This window comes from Protopterus annectens, chromosome 10.part0, assembly GCF_019279795.1.
Source record: "Protopterus annectens isolate FY-2018-M chromosome 10.part0, PAN1.0, whole genome shotgun sequence".
Classification (NCBI taxonomy): domain Eukaryota; kingdom Metazoa; phylum Chordata; order Ceratodontiformes; family Protopteridae; genus Protopterus; species Protopterus annectens.
The window spans coordinates 713,400,633-713,417,066 of NC_056744.1; the positions used below are offsets into that span (position 1 = coordinate 713,400,633).

The 16,434-nt window shown below is 40.5% G+C and overlaps 1 protein-coding gene across 1 annotated transcript in view; it reads left to right on the forward strand.

Moving 5' to 3' along the window:
• Positions 1-1,979: 1,979 nt before the first annotated feature.
• The window catches only part of PATJ (PATJ crumbs cell polarity complex component), a gene marked incomplete in the record, with an annotated part of 2,990,875 nt that continues 2,976,420 nt past the window's right edge, over positions 1,980-16,434 (forward strand). The window contains 1 exon segment of the mRNA XM_044085542.1: positions 1,980-2,141.

Sequence of the window (16,434 nt, forward strand, 5' to 3'; positions counted from 1 at the left end):
GACAGTAGCTCATTAAAAAATATTTTGTGTGTGTGTTTCTGCAGGAATGGCTGGTCAGTTTCTTATTGCTGTTGCTATGTCTGATTTCTTTATCATTCCATGCCATAGACTTATATGTTACCCCTTCTGTTCATGAACAAATGGTAGATGTACTACTCCGAGCCCCACCAACAGCGTAGGGTTAGAACGAGGAGGAGAAGTGTGGTAGGTCCTCCTGGAAGGAACAACACATTGTTATTCTTACCATGCTTTGGTACATGGAAGACTAGGTGGTATTACAGCTTCATTTTGGGAGTGTTAAACAGCTCCTGTAGACTTTGGATCACCATGTTACTTTCATGACTACCTTGGAGGAAAAGGTGAGGAAGCATCCTTTAACTAGTTTTGTCAATGAGTGTCCCACAAGTTGGCATAACCCTGAGTTACCTTATGATAGTTAGTCTTCAGCAGATCTGTATCCTAGAACAGATGAAGAAATAGTTCCTTAGAAACAATGAAGAATGGGGGACTCCAGGACTTTTCCAAAGGAACCTCAAAAATGAAGAGGAGGAATAAACAGTTGGTAGTTGCATATATGGCATGACTGCACCTTTGTTTTTCAGTAGATGTTATCATTATTGCTAGCTGAGTCTGTTTGGCTGCTTTCATGTGACCTTATTCTTTATATGACTGCATTGCAATTTTCTTCTCCCGTGTTAGCTGTAACAAATTTGCTTTATTCTTATAACAACTAAAATGGCAGTATGCTAGCCAGAAAAAATGTCGATCATCTCCTTTTTTAGTTAAATGATCATTTCTGTTTATTACTACTTGTAGTTGTCCTCTTCTTGCTTGCCATATTTTTGCATCCTGTCTATCCTGCTATCTCCTGCCATCTTCATATTTTTCACTCATGCAGAGTTTGTCGTCATCTCCTTTTTGGCATCTTCTGCTGGTGCCTTTATGAATGCATGCTGTTACATACCATTTCTTCCTAAATATTACATTTGGATGTGTTTCTTCATCAGCTGGCTGTTATATTTTTATTTTCATTTGTACTGCTGTGCTTCACATTAATGAATTTGATTACTGCACCATTTTTGTGTCCGTGGGTGAAGATCAGTTATTTATTTTAATTATTTAGGCATTAGATTTACTGTACATATTATGGTTTCTTGCGAGTCATACTCGCCCATAAAACATTTTGGATCAACAAGCTAAGAGCTTTAATACCCGCTTAGTTTTAGGTAAACATACTCTTCCTAATATTCTTTTCGTAATTTTAGAAGCAGTCATCCATTTTGCTTATGCTGCGAATCCTGTTTTCTGATCTAGGCAGGTAAAAATGTAGCAGCATATTATTATTTCACTTAAGATGTTAACTTTCATCCTGAGGCACCAGCATGCATGATTAACTCCGCTGTCACCACAGGTGTAATACAGGTGCACATGTCCAAGGAAATATTGTGGTGCAGCAAGCCCCATACAGCCTGTCATTCAGGTCACTTGTACTTTAGATTGCAAAAAATAAAAAAAAAAAAAACTTATAGTGGTTTTACCTAAGGAGATTCGAAAATTCATCTTAATCAGTAAGTATGCGAGTGAAATACTTTTATAGCTTAGCTGCAAAATCTGTATAATGTAGGAATTTTCAGATATGTGGGTGGTTAATCTCTCTGTGCCACAAGGGAAAAGATATAGGCAGTTCATGTTTCAAACATGTAGTAGGAAGATCTGGTGTGCTGTTAGAAGAATGAAATAGTTTGCAGACAAGATGTCAGTGATGGTGGTTATACTTTGATGTTTCTTGTAACATTTCACGATCCAGGATTTCTGGTAAGCGTGTCTGTACAGTTAGAATTTGGATTAATGCAGACTTTTTTGATGAGAAGCAGTGAAACATCGCAGTCTGTGTACCCTAATGAACTTGCAGAGCAGCACTGCAATGACATGACTTCTTTGTGTTGCGGTTAAGTATTTGTTTCCTGTTTTAGGTGAATGGAGTACAGCTGTATGGAAAATCTCGACGAGAAGCTGTGTCATTTCTTAAAGAAGTTCCTCCTCCATTTACTTTAGTATGTTGCCGTCGTTTGTTTGAAGATGAAGGTGAAAGTTCTGCAGATGAATCAAGTTCTGTCAGTCTTCAAGCTTCTACAGAAAAGGTACCTAAAACAATGTGTTGCTGCTCATTTAATTTTTTTTTTTGTTTTTGCTAGTAAGCTGCTCATGTGTACATGTCCCTTCACAGTTTCATTTGTATATCATGGTATGTGCCAGGACTATTTTATGAAGAAAATATTTACTATTTCCATACATGCGTTCATTTTTTTTCCTGATATTACATTTCTTCCATTGCTGACAATGAATTTTGACAGATGCAGTTGCCCAGTTTATGTTTTTGATTTATATTAGCTCATTATTTGAGCAAATTCCATTATACTAGAAAGCAGTGATATTAAAACTAATTCATTTTTACTCTCTCTCTTTGTTGTCCTCTTTTAGAACATATACTTCATCAAACCTCAGGTTTCAGTCATTGTGCTTCATTTAGAATGTAGCTGCTACTTAAGTGTTGTTTAGCACCAGGGATGTGATTGCATGGTTATTCATTAAGCTTGCGGCTATGACGCACTGACGTACAATTGTGCGCCATAGCTAGACAGATTAGTTCAATAGTTTTTCCCTTAGTTACAGCTATAGCACATTCATGTAGCCCTCATCCATAGTACTTTCCCAGTCAAAGAAATACTGCTAGTGAGCTGAAACCTGTTAAATTACCAATAAAAAAAAAACAAACAAAAAAAAACAACCAGAAATATCCATCCACTGATCTCCTCCTTGATCGATCCTGAAAAGCCCCCACTTTAGCAACACTTCAACCTAGCATTATGGACAGTTGGACCACCCTTGTTTCTCCTGCCAACCTTGTTGACTTGGGTCTCCTGAGGCAGTGTAGCAACTGCTTCATGTACACCGACAGCCCCCTACTAATAACTTAATCTAGTACAGAGTGCGAGAGATATAGCTACACCAAGAATCTTGAATCCATGCTCTGTTTCCACTCAAAACAGTAATACAGAAGAGGTTGTCAACCCATTCACCAGTACACGTACACATAGTACCATTACTCATACACAAAGTATGCATCCAACACAAAAATCAGCATAAGCGGAGGTTCTCTCAAAAAACCTACTGAGACACCACAGACTTCCAAAACACAAGACTGCTACAATTAGCACAGTTCCCACAGCACCCACGACGCACAGCAACACCAGTGTCTCACCTACCAAGCCTGTAAGGCATAACACTCAAAAAAACAAATTTTCTAGTCATTGGAGACTCAATAGTGAGACACACAGATAGTCCTACTCACCAGGTTAGATGAGGAGAAAGTCGCAGTCAACTGCCTGTCCGGTGCCAGGATTCATCAGATCACAGAGGCACTCAAGTCTTTCAGCAACAAGTACCGTTATGACTCTGTCATAGTTCATGTTGGAGTGAATGACCTGAGATGTACCTCACTAGACTATATGAAAAGAGACACAATTAAGCTCTCTGAGTAAGTGTCCCAGGCAGGTATGTCCCTAGCCTTGATCAGCATACTACCATCACCTAGAATGATGCAGCAGTATAAACAAAAAATGATTGAGTTAAATAATTGGCTTAGTTTTTTTTGTGTCATTCAAAGGGGATCCAGTTTCTGTCAGCTTTGGATGACATGGTTGATAGATCTCACTATTTGCCAGAGACGGTCTGCACCTGGCACCTCTGGGCTTTTGGCCACTGGAAAAGGCTCTTGCCTCTCCCTTAGTGCCTTTTTTAGGCAAAGTCTCAAAAACAAAACTTCAAATGTGAGAATATCCAGCACAAATAAAATAAGGGTTATGCTACTGAATGCTAGGAGTGTAAACCAAAAGCTGCACTCTTTGGAACCGTTCCTTTCCTTGTATAATGTAGACATTTTTGCAGTCACAGAAACCTGGTTCAAATCCACAGAGAGTAGCTCAGCCTTGCAAGGCTACAATGCCTTCACCACCTACAGACCACAGAATGAAAGTGTGAGTACCAAAAGGTGGAAAAGTATCTATGTACATTAAAGATAAATACTCCTTCAGACTGGTTAGACAAGATAACTCTGTGAAGCTACTCCAAGTTCAGATTACCATGGGTAAGAATCCCCTTCAGGTCATTGCTTGTTACAGGTCCCCCTCCATGAACCAGTATGCTCATGCGGCTTATTTGGCTTTACTTGAGTCAATCAAAATGCAACCTAACAATCTTGTCATGGGGGATTTTAACTATCCTACCATCAACTGGGAAACCTGTATGAGCCCCAGTTTACTTGCAAAATCGTTCCTTGACTTTGTTAACTCAGTTGCCCTAGAACAAATTTTACAAAATCCTACAAGGAGTTCAAATATACCTGACCTGGTTCTTACCAACATGAGAGACAATTACGCTACCATACATGCGGGACCCTCATTAGTAAAATCTGATCACAAGTCGGTCACTTTTGAAGTAGCAATAACTCCAGAGTCCATTAGAAGTGATGTCAGATTAAAAAAAACTTCACCAAAGCCAACTGTACCCTCCTAGAGGTTAGGTTGGCATAAATGATTTCCAAGTCCCAGTCCCCATAGAATATCTTGGCAACTATACTAAAGGCTTGTACAAATGTATAGACTCAGCTGTGCCAAATAGGACGAAAGTAAGAGTCTCAAGAAAATCAAGCTACCTTGGTGGACATCTCTCATAAATAAACTATACAACAAGCATAAGAAGCTGTTGTCTAAGAATATCGAAGGGAGGTCCCAGCACTGGAAAAGTACCCTCCAAAACCTAAATAAACAAGTAAAAGAACTTATAAAATCCTCAAGGGCAACTTCATGAAAAATTTAGCAAACACAGCTAAGGATAACAATAGGGCTTTGTTCTACATCCATTGCATAAAAGGTAGGACCCAGACGTGTGCTGAACCAGTGACAAATGATATCTCACACACACTGATAATGCAGAAATTGCTAACCTGCTACCAGACAAGTTTGGCGAAAATTTCTCCCATTTATCACCTCCAAACACATCACACCTCAACAGCTCCCCTGCCTTGTATATCTAAAGAACAGGTCATCAAAGCTCTGTCTAAGGCAAAAAACACAGCCTCTATGGGTTCTGATGGCATCCCAGGCTGCATTCTAAACAAATTAAAACAAGAATTAGCAACACCCTTAGGCACCCTATTTAACCACAACCTGAGTACAGGATTTGTCCCAGTTGAATGGAAAACCATAACCATTATCCTCAGCAACAAGGGTGGCTTAGCAACAGATTCGGGGAATTGTAGACCCATAAGCCTGACTAGCCTTATCTGCAAGGCCTTGGAATGTATCATCATGGACCTCATAAATAAAGATATAGGTGACCTCCAAACCCTTGATCCAACCCAGTTTGGCTTTGTAAAAGGTTGATCATACCTGGTAAAACTAGTAGACTTTCAAAAATGTAACCAGGGCCATTGATGAGGGCAAAGCTGTGCACACAGCATATCTGGACTTGGCGAAGGCCTTTGACATAGTCCCCATTCGACATTGACAAACTCACTAACCTAAATACCAATCCGTTTGTTGTTAGGTGGGTCACCAATTGACTCACTAACTGTACACATGTTATCTAAGTAGGTGACTCCACCTCAACCAGCAGACCTGTCATCAGTGGGGTTCTACAAGGGTCAGTACTGGGCCCCCTTTTGTTGGTGTTTATTTTTCTGAAGTTCAGGCCAAAACCATGGGTCTGTGGCCGACCAAGTTTGCTGACGATTGCAATCTTGGCATGATCGTTGATTCCCCAAATGGTGTCTATGTACTCCAAGAGGGCCTTACACAGACCAACTATTGGTGTCAAAGCCATGGACTCAAACTAAATGCAAAAAAATGCATCATTAATTGCTTTGGTAAAAGCGATGTCTCTACTAACTATCAAATAAACAGCAGTACCTTAAGTACGAATGCTGTAGTGAGGGATTTGGGCACACGAGTAGACTGTGACCTAAACTTTGACCACCATGTGTCCACTGTAGTAAGAGAGGCATTCTACATTGCACATTTGATTAGCAAAGACATAGCCTCAAGAGCAGAAGAGGTTATAACTCCCCCTGTACCCATCCCTTATCAGGCCCATGATGGAGTATAACACTCCCTTTGGTGTGACAGTACCAGGCACCAGCAGCTGGAGAGACCACAGAGATTTTTAACTAAGAAGATCCAGAGTCTTCAGCACATGCCTTACACAGACAGACTGAAGTCTTTGTCACTTTACTCAGTAGCATATAGGCTTCTTAGGGGAGACGTGCCTGACTTACAGAGCAATCTCTGACCCCAACCTGATGAGGTTGCTGCACATCCGTAAGTCAAATGGGACTGGTATTACCTGCTCCAGTGATCTAAATCTGGCTTGCGATTTAAGTAGGACATGCTGGAGAGAGAAATTCATCTCACAAAAGTTGCCATTTCTCTGAAATAGGCTGCCAATTTATGTTAAGCAGAGCACCTCTATGACTCTGTTCAAAAGGAGCCTGGATGAATGGATGGGAAACCCCAAATTCTTGCCACAAATAACCCCCACATCCCTCTTGTACATGGGCAGTCATTACTAATAATAATCTTAGGCACTGCCTAGACTTTTTCTCTTGAAATATAATGGACGTAATAGGATAGGCTTAAAACGACCCTCGGGTCAATAGCCTAGTAACCGCCTATGAACACTGATATCCTCAAACATTGTAGCATACCTAAGTCAACCCAGTCATCCAGAATCTACTCTTTCTCTTAAATGAAGTAAACAGACACTGGCCATATTTCATCTTCACTACAGTGAAAAAAGAAAAGTAAATGTATACTGTGCATACATAAAAATGAGACACTAATACCCCCAAAACAACCCTTAAATGCAAACTTACATTTATTTTAATTTAAAAGTACTAAAATTAAATAAAGGATGCCTTTACTGTGCAATACAAAGTTTAAAAATGGCGTCCACCTAAATCAACCCCTTAGAAATGAAGTCTATTGTTAGAATGAAAAAAAAAGTAGAAAAAAAATTACTGACTGCAACTTAACCAGTCAAAAAACAAAACTAAACAGCATTACTGGCAAAAAATGACTTTAATCTAGCTGACCAAACCAATTAAAATTTACTAAAACAAACTTAAACTGTAAAACTAGAAAGTCCTGACAAAAATGTATGTAAATTACTAAAATACAGCAAATATATGAACTTCCATGTAAAAAAAGGACTGTAATATATTTCTCATGAACTACAGCAGATAACTACTCATGAGTCCATTTATATAAACCTATGATAACTATCTGAAAAAAACTGATAAACAGAATGTATGGGAGTCTGTTCTGTGTGACACATGAAATATCTTGCACTGTAGGTTGAATACCTCAACACACTGGTACACGACTTCTGATTTTGCCATTTGTCACACCCAAATATTTCATGCATATAATATGTATGTGTGCATGTGTGTATATACATTTTATATATATATATATATATATATATATATATATATATATATATATATGGGTCTACTGCTCTACATCGAAAATATATTTCGAAATAGAGCAGTAGACCCTACACTTCAGCGAAAGTCCACCACACCCCCCCACTCAAATATACCAACTCTGAAATTGCACTACAGCGGGGAAAAAGGGAATATTCCCATTCCGCACTGTAGTGTGACTGCCGAAGTCAATGTTCAAAGTTTCACTACTTCGAACAAGTGGACTCTGTGATGTGGGGTTCAAACTAGTGAAACTTCAAACAGATTGATGGATCCCATAGATATATATATATATATATATATCTATATCTATATATATATATATATATATATATATATATTATATATATATATATATATAAAATCAATAAGAAAATCAGTGATTTGAGCAGCAATTAATTCATAGCTTTACTGCCACCAAAGAGCACTCCCATTGTGGGCTTTCGAGAATCGACAGTCAGCTGATGGTTCTCCATTGCTGGGCGGATAAGTTCCCTTCGGGGGGGGGGGGGGGACTTCCACATTAATATTTTTATCAGCAAAATTAACTTTTTCTGTAAAATTAATTAAATTAATATAGGAACAAAGTGCTTTAATTGACAATCATGTGACTTTCAGTCGCTTTTATTGTGAAGTGCAATGCCAGATACCAACAAGCCAAAAAAAAAAGATCTAAACTACAGGAGAAAAGTGTATCCCAAACATTGCTCCTCTCCTTTAAACTTCTTTCTTGCAGGGCAGCAAGCCCCCTGCCACCCATCTGAACTTGTGTATATAAATTCTCAGTTTGCCAAACCTCTGAGAAAGTGGAATATTCAGGGAAATGGGCATCTCTGATGTTACAATATACAAGTCTCTTTTTTTTCAGCCATTCAGTCTCCTTGTTACTCACTGCAGCAGGCCCCAATGTTTACCCTCTGTTTTACTTGTGTGAAAAACCATTGTTAAAACTTTTTTCTCTTTTTTTCTTCTTACTATTTGTGTTAAATTACTTTTGGGAGCTGGGGTGTTTACAGTGCCTTTCACTGTGTTATTGGTGGAAAAATGCTTTATTACTTACCTGTTTTAGCAACTATTGCTGTCAGCCTTACCTAGGCTTTAGGCATCATTTCTCCATGGAACAACATACCAGATTATTGGTGCTTTCTTATTCCAGCTACAAAAACTGAAAATTTCTAGCCAGCCTTTGTCCCTTCAACAGGTTACAGATTCCCCTTAGCCACAGATTTGTGACTCTGCTTTTACTACTTTTGTTTCCTGAGGCCACTCATCTTTTGTCTTGGCTCCATCTGGTGTAGACCATTCAGCTTCCATAGACTTGGGGGTTAGACATGTCCTCTCTGACTAATGGAGTGCCCTTGGCAGGCAAATGGCAACCACTCTTGTCAGTCTCAGAAGGAGGAGCAAGGAATGCCTCACTGCCTAGATGGACTGTGATGTCTGTACACAAGAGTGATATGCTTAACAGGAGTCTTTCTGCTTCTAAAGAGGCTAATGTCAAAAGAAGTAGAAAGTTAAACCTTTATCTTCCCCTGTCTCTGTTACTTTAAACCAGAGTTGGTTTTTGGGCTTATCTCCAAGGTTAGTTCATGCTTTTGACCCTCCTAATTCTGACATCAATGGTAAAAAAAAAAAATTTCTGAAGATTCACATTATATTTAACAGGAAAATGATTATGAGGAAAGACCTTCTGCTTTCTCTCCTCAAGTGTCTGATTCTGAGGAGAGAGTTTCTTCTCATAGTCCATTAGAAGAATTTTCTTTTCCTGAAACCATATCCAGAATGAGCCAATTATTTCTGTGGGAACCTAATGATATCTCACTGTCCCTGAAAAAAAGTATTATGACTTATTGCAACTGGAATTTCCTACACCTGCTCTTGTTCCCCCTCATCCAAATTTGAAACATGTTTTTATCACAGCCTGCAACTTTCCTGACAGCCATCCAGCTGTCCCTAAGGAAGCAGGAAATTGTATGAAGTTCCTCAGTCTTACAAATGTTTATCTAATCCCAGACCTGACCATGCAGTGGTTCATTTAAGCTCTGCTGCTGTTAAACATCTGGTAAATTATAATCCCTCTCCCTCTGGTAAGGATGGGGAACCCTTTGATAGATCTGGGTAAAAAGTCTAAACCTATGCTACATATATTTTTAGAATTCTTAATTGGCACGCTCATATGTTAAATGTTTATGCTTGCATCATTTCAGAATATGAGGACCATTATAGCCACTTTTCCATCTTTTGAAGAAAAACCTTTGGAAAGGATTAGACTCAAATATTCTAGAAACAGCAACGTGGTTCTCTGTACATAGTTTTGCAAATTGATGCAAGTTAGACTCCTCCTCCAAGTCTCAGTCAGGCTTTGCTAGGGCTATTCTCCAAGGGCTGCTGTACCCTTCTCCTTCCACCTCCCAGTTGTTCTAAGCCTGCTGCAGTAGTGATCAATTGGAAGAACGTAGAGCAGTTTTGTAAGTAAACTTACCATAATAGATGGTCAAATGATCACCCGTGCAGTAGCTGCTCACTCCCTCCCTCCACACCCCTTGTTATTTAGTGTGTTTTTTATACCAGGGTGTGGACATTCATATTTTGGTTGCTCCTAACAATGTCCAGCCTCCCTCTTTCAGTTGGCATGAAAGCTCTGAAGGGCTTTGCACTTAACGATGTCTTGTAGTCAGCTCAAACTAAGCTGACTAACAGTTTGGATGTGTGGAAGGTGCCCTGAGGCTCTGGAAGCCGGACAGCTGTTAACATCCTTAGCAGTATACAACTCATCACATAGGCTGCTGTAGCAGTGATTTTTTGAACAGTTACTTTTATGGTAAGTTTGCTTACACAGCTGTCCCTTCTCCAGTACCTTTGTGAATTGTTTAATTCTGGCCTTGTGTACACTTCAGTAAAGGCACACCTCATAGCCATTTTAACATGTCTACTGCTGCATCCCCCTTTTTTCATCTGTGTCTATGTCAAACTATTTCTAAAGGGGTTTTTTGTATATCAGATCACCAAGAAAAAGTGGATCCTTCTTGTTTTAGAAATGTTAACCCTTCTACCATATGAACCTGCAGCCATCTCTTCTCTAAAGTTAGAACTTGCAAGACTACCCTGTTGGTAGCCTTAATCCCTCGACTATACAGTTTTTTGAATTACAGGTCCTTATGTTTGTTCAGCCCCTTTATCTCTTGCACATGGATAAGATGAGCCTTGGAACAAGTGTTCCTTTATACCTAAAGTTGTCTCTGAATTTACTTTTAATCACACTGTCCAGGTTCTTGTTTTCTGTCCTGACTCTCAAACCAAAGGTGAAAGGATTGTTCATTGCCTGGATGTTCACACTCAAGTTTCCAGATGAAGGTCAGGAAAGATAATTCAACTTCTTTTTTTTTTTTTTTTATGAAAGTAAGAACAAGAACTGCCAATATCTAAGCAAGCTATCTTTACATCGTTTTCCCATTCCTTTCAGATTTGTTGTTCCAACCATGGCAGACATTTGCCTCAGAATGGCAAGGCTCATTCTAACAGAGCATTTGCCACATCTGGGATTTTCTGGAAAAAGGTAGACTCTACTTCTGTATTAGAACCAGCAACTTGGTTCTCAGTTCATACATTCATCAAACATTAGGTTCTGTTTCTAAAGTCATGGTAAGTAAAATACATAACTAGATTTTTTTTATTAATAAAATAAAGATGGACTTAAAGCATTTTTGGTAAACCTTTAAGTTGAGTGAATACCCAATACGTTAACCATTTATTAACTTTTTTCACATCAAAATTTCTCTGTCTCAATTTTAAAATGTTCACATCATAAACTATCTGTCATGCAATTATGTCTTAACAAGTCATTTTACAACCTTGTTGTAAAATAATGTTTTACAGCAGTGTTGAATAATTAGTTACATAAACTTAGTTCACAGAATTGAAAATCAAAACTGCAGACCTCTCTCTCTGCATGATGATAAGAAACAGGAAATATGTAAATATGACCATCATGTAATGCTGAGAGGATAGCGCACACATTCTTGTCAATAGAGACATTCTGCCCATTTTAAAGGTAGGTATATTTCCATGCTTGCTATGAGTGTGAGGTATTAAAAAGAACAGTAAACCAGCAGTGTCATTTATTTGGCATTTTTAACCGGGTTAGTCTGACTGAGCAAGAAGCCCTTATCAGCAGACACCTGAGGAGAAATGCTCCAGACATAATAAAATATAATAAAACATATACAAATATAAGATTAAGCTGATAATGGTAAAAAGGTATTTACATGGAAGACCAACAGCAATCAGAGTTATTAATAAGGTAATATAAAAGATTGTTTATACACTGTGAGTAATAGTGCAATTAGCCCATTTGGCAAAAATAAGGTAAAATATGTAACGTAGATTAGCTATATACATTTGACTAAGAGAAGAACAGGATGTGATGTTGTCCTATCTCGCCTTCATTCTTTACTGGTTGAGTTCAGAACCGATCCTCGGTTCCGACTCGGCCTTATTCAAAAGCTTGGGGTCTTCCATTAGCTCGTGGCTGTATCCCTATCCCATCATGCCCTAGGAAAGCTCCCCAGATCTTGTTTACTGCTAAACAAGATTGGGTGCTTCCATATTGGCTCTGGTTAAGTGGGAAATTTCTTTACTTATTGTTGAAATAATATTTTTTTTTGCCTTTTTAAAAATGTAACTATTAGAGTTTATTAGATACTTAGTTTAGAGTGTTCATTGTTGTGGTTTTTTGCTTCTGGCCGTTGTTTTTCTAATAGGTCCCCCCCCCCCCCATCCCGGCTAACATTTACTGACTTAAGCCCATTTTTAGTTAGAGGGCTTCTTTTGGTATATTTACCTAGAATACAAGCTTGTTCCTGTTAGAGTGTTGTAAAGTGAATTATTTTGATTTTTTCCCCCGTTAATGTAAAGTGCCGGCTTGTTTGAATTAGAGGGCTGCCATTTCCCATTTTAGTTAGAAGGCTGCCTTTTTTTTCCTCCTCTTATAGCTTAGGCAGATTTGTTTAGGTTAGAGAACTGTTTCCTTTTTCTGCTATAATTTTTAAGGTTGCTCTTTGGTGTGCTTCTTGTTGTCTTAAAAAATATATGTATATAATAGTACTAGCCTTGGTTTTATTGCTATAGTGGGGTACTTGTTGTTATTATTGTTGTTGCTGTGTGTTTTATACAAAAATGTGTAAAGAACCTAAGGAAACTAGACCCTCTGGGTTCAAAAAATGTGGAAAGTGTAACCAGAAAATATCTCTTACTGATGGTCACACTGTTTGTGTATACTGCCTTGGGGCAGTTCATTTACAGGAATCCTGCACTATTTGTCACTCATTCAGCCACAGAGTGCTGCTTGAAAGGCAAAACAAATTGATTGTGAGAGGTTTACTGAAGATCCCCTTCTCTGAAGCTCTCGAAGAAGGTCAGGGCACTTCTAAATCGAACAAATCTCCTTCTTCTAGGTTTGAGAAGTCAGGAAAGAGGTAATCTCCTTCTTCTGGTCAGTCAGAGCCAGTTAGATAATTGACAAAAGTAGCATCTCGAACTGAAGACTGCTGGGCCCAAATAAATCTCCATCGGCACCTTCTGTGTCGATGCTGATGGAGTTTCAGTTATGGAGCTGGTCCCTGGAATTGGAGCCAGTTTCTCTGACCTTGAGATTTTTTTGCTGCAATCAGCTAGATCTCCTCTCAGTACTCCAGGAACCTTTCTGATGATGACGTGGATCGTGTGTTGCAGAGGCTTTTAAGGACACCAGTGCTTGCTAAACTGCTGTCTGCTCCAACCCAGAGGGATTTGGAACCAACCAAGACTACCCCTTCAGCATCGATTCCAACTCTGAACCGACCTGGGACCTCTGAGCTGGAATGTCTGGAACTGATTGTGGAACCGTCAGTTCCGAGACCTATCCCAGGATATTCAGGCCCGACTTCTGCTCCGACATCCTCGATTCTGTCTGAACTTGAAGAGTCTATGAGCTGATGCTCTCTGGTTGGGTCCAAAGAGGAGAGTCTGGTTGGACACTTGTCTGATCCAAACTTGCCTGTCAGGGCTTCGGTGCGGGTGAGCTCAGCTCCTTCATTGGCCTCGGATCAAACCCTCTTGGTTCCAGGGATGCCTTCTGGCTCTTCGGAGCCAGAGGTTTCCTCGGATCAGGGGCAGAGGGCTTTTGAGGTGATGAAAGTGCTGTCTCCACAGACAGGTCCACTCTCTGGTCCTAACATCCTTCCCCCAAAGGCACCGGTGTCTGTCTCTGCACCACTGCATCCACAGACACGTGGAGACACCAGGCCACAGGATGTCCCATTGGGTGAACCCCTCTCTTCTAAAACCTGTCCAGAATATCCTTCTGAAGAGGTCTCTCATAAGAGACCTTGCAAGAAGAAGTATTTAGACTCCCTAGAGGAGTCTGTCACTTATGATACAGACCTTGATGAGTCAGAAGGGTCCCCACGGTCGCCCTCAGAGGATGTCTCCTTTGCAGACATCCTGGAGATTCTTAAACAGAGAGGCGGCTGGAAGTCCATAAACCTTTCTGAGGAGGAGTCTGTATACCTGAAGGCTTTTGGGTCTCACCCTTCCACCACTTGGGAGTCTGTCTTTCGCCAAGCTCATGGAATTAGTTAATCAAAAGGCATGGCAGACTCCAGACGCAGTGGAACCTGTTCCTCGGAGGCCAAAGAAATTTATTATTGCACCTTCAGACAAGGATTTTCTTACCAAGGGTGCCCAGTAGATGCTATGGTGGTGGTGGCAGCCACCAAAAAGGAACTCAGAGTCACCCTCATTTGTCCATCCACTGAACAGGGAGTCTCATACGATGGACAGATATGAAAAGCACATGTTCTCTTCAGTGACTTTTGCAATCAGAGCGCTGAATTATCTGTCTCACTTGACTAGGTTAGAGAGATCTCCTAAAAGAGCTAGGAGATACTCCTTCACAGGTTCAGTAGCTGCAGGGGTATCAGACAAGGTTTCCTGTCAGCTCTCCACCTTAGTCTGTGGTTAACTCCTCCATGAGGCTCATTTCTTATCCAGCAGATGGACTGAGTAGAGCAGCGGATACTGGAATTTCCCTAAGGAGAGGCATTCCTGGATGCACTTGTGTGACTTTGTGGAGCCCTTTAAATCTTCTTTTGTTAATGGCCCTTTTGATAGCTCATCCTTGTTCGGGCCAAAAGTCAAAGACACACTAACCAGGTGTGAGCAAGAAGGAAAAGCTCTCTCTGCCATAGGAGTCTGTTTTTCACTACCTTGTAGACCTTACCCAAAAGGTCAAAAGGGAGGAAAAATGTGGTTCTGAAAATCCCAGAGAGTTTTTCAGGACACACGTGGTGATTCTTCCCCCAGGGGTAGAGCAGGAAGCAGTAATGGAAGACGCTGACCACCCGGCAGAGGCAGTCCGCAAATTCAGTGTGACAGGGAATCATTCCATGGTAAGCCTTTTCAATATCCCTAAAAGGAGGCCCGTTGTCTATCTCTGGAGGTAGTCGAGGATTGCTTTTATTTGTACCCAGAAGCCTGGCTAGAAATAAAAGACAAGTGGGTACAAAGCATCATATCCAGAGGCTACTTGATAACCTTTTCCTTCCCCATCCCGAACATAAAAAAACATCCCAGATGTTCAACCCAGTGCAACTCTAGAAATTCAAAAGTTGCTAGACAAAAGTAAAGCAGACAGTCCCTGCAGACCAAATAGAATCCGGAACTTACTCAAGGTTCTTTTTTGTTCCAAAGAAAACAGGGGACTGGAGACCCATACTGGATCTCAGTAGATTAAACAAATCTGTAAGAAAAACAAAGTGGTAACACTGCAGTCAGTACTCCCTTTTCTGGGAAAAGACAATTGGATGTGCTCAATAGATCTTCAAGATGCATACTACCACATAAAAATGGACAGGCCATCCAGAAGTCATCTGCACTTTAGACTGGGAGCCAGTCACTACTAGTTTCTAGCTCTGCCCTTTGGTCTCACTACAGCCCCCAGAGTGTTCACCAAGTGTATGGCAGTGGTCACGGATCACTTGAGACATCTAGGATTTCGAGTGTTTCTGTATCTAGATGACTGGCTCCTAACCTCCACCACCAAGTATCTACTAATAAAGCAAGTGACACCACATTACAGCTCTGCTCTCACCTAGGAATCACAATAAATTATGAAAAATCTGCCTTGTTGCCATCTCAGCATATTGTTTTTATAGGAGCAGATCTAGATACAACAAAAATGAGGGCAAACCCCCACCCCCCCCGAAAGAATTCAAGTCCTGGGACATCAGGTCGTAAACATTCTTTCCAGGAAAAAAGTACAAGTGAGAACAGTCCTGAAAGTCTTGGGGACCATGGCAGCAGCAATAAACTTAGTTCCATTAGCACACCTGCATATGAGGATTTTGCAGTGGCTGCTGTTCACTCAGTGGTCCTTGCAAGATCTATCCATGTCCCACCAAATTTTGATAACGGAATCTGGCAGGAAAGACCTTCTCTGGTGGCTTCACTCTGCTCGTGACATTAGGTTGACTCTTTGTTCTCCCACACCCATTAGCCACAGTAACCACGGGCACTTCCTAGATAGGGTAGGGAGGGCATTATCTGGGAAGGACAGTCCAAGGCACCTGGCTGGATCAGGAGGCCCTTTTGCACATCAATGTCCTAATGATGAGAGCAGTGCTTTTAGCATTGCAAGCATTTCAGGACTCTCTTCCGCTGGGAACTATTGCAGTACAGACCGACAACATGGCAGTTGTTTGGTACATAAACAAACAAGGAGGAACCAGGTCCTACCCCACCTTTGTTGAGAGGCCCTGAGAGTATGGCAGTGGACGACTGCTTCCCAGTGCTTTCTGATAGCACACATCCCAGGGAAATCCACCGTGATAGCAGACAAACTCAGCATAGCGATC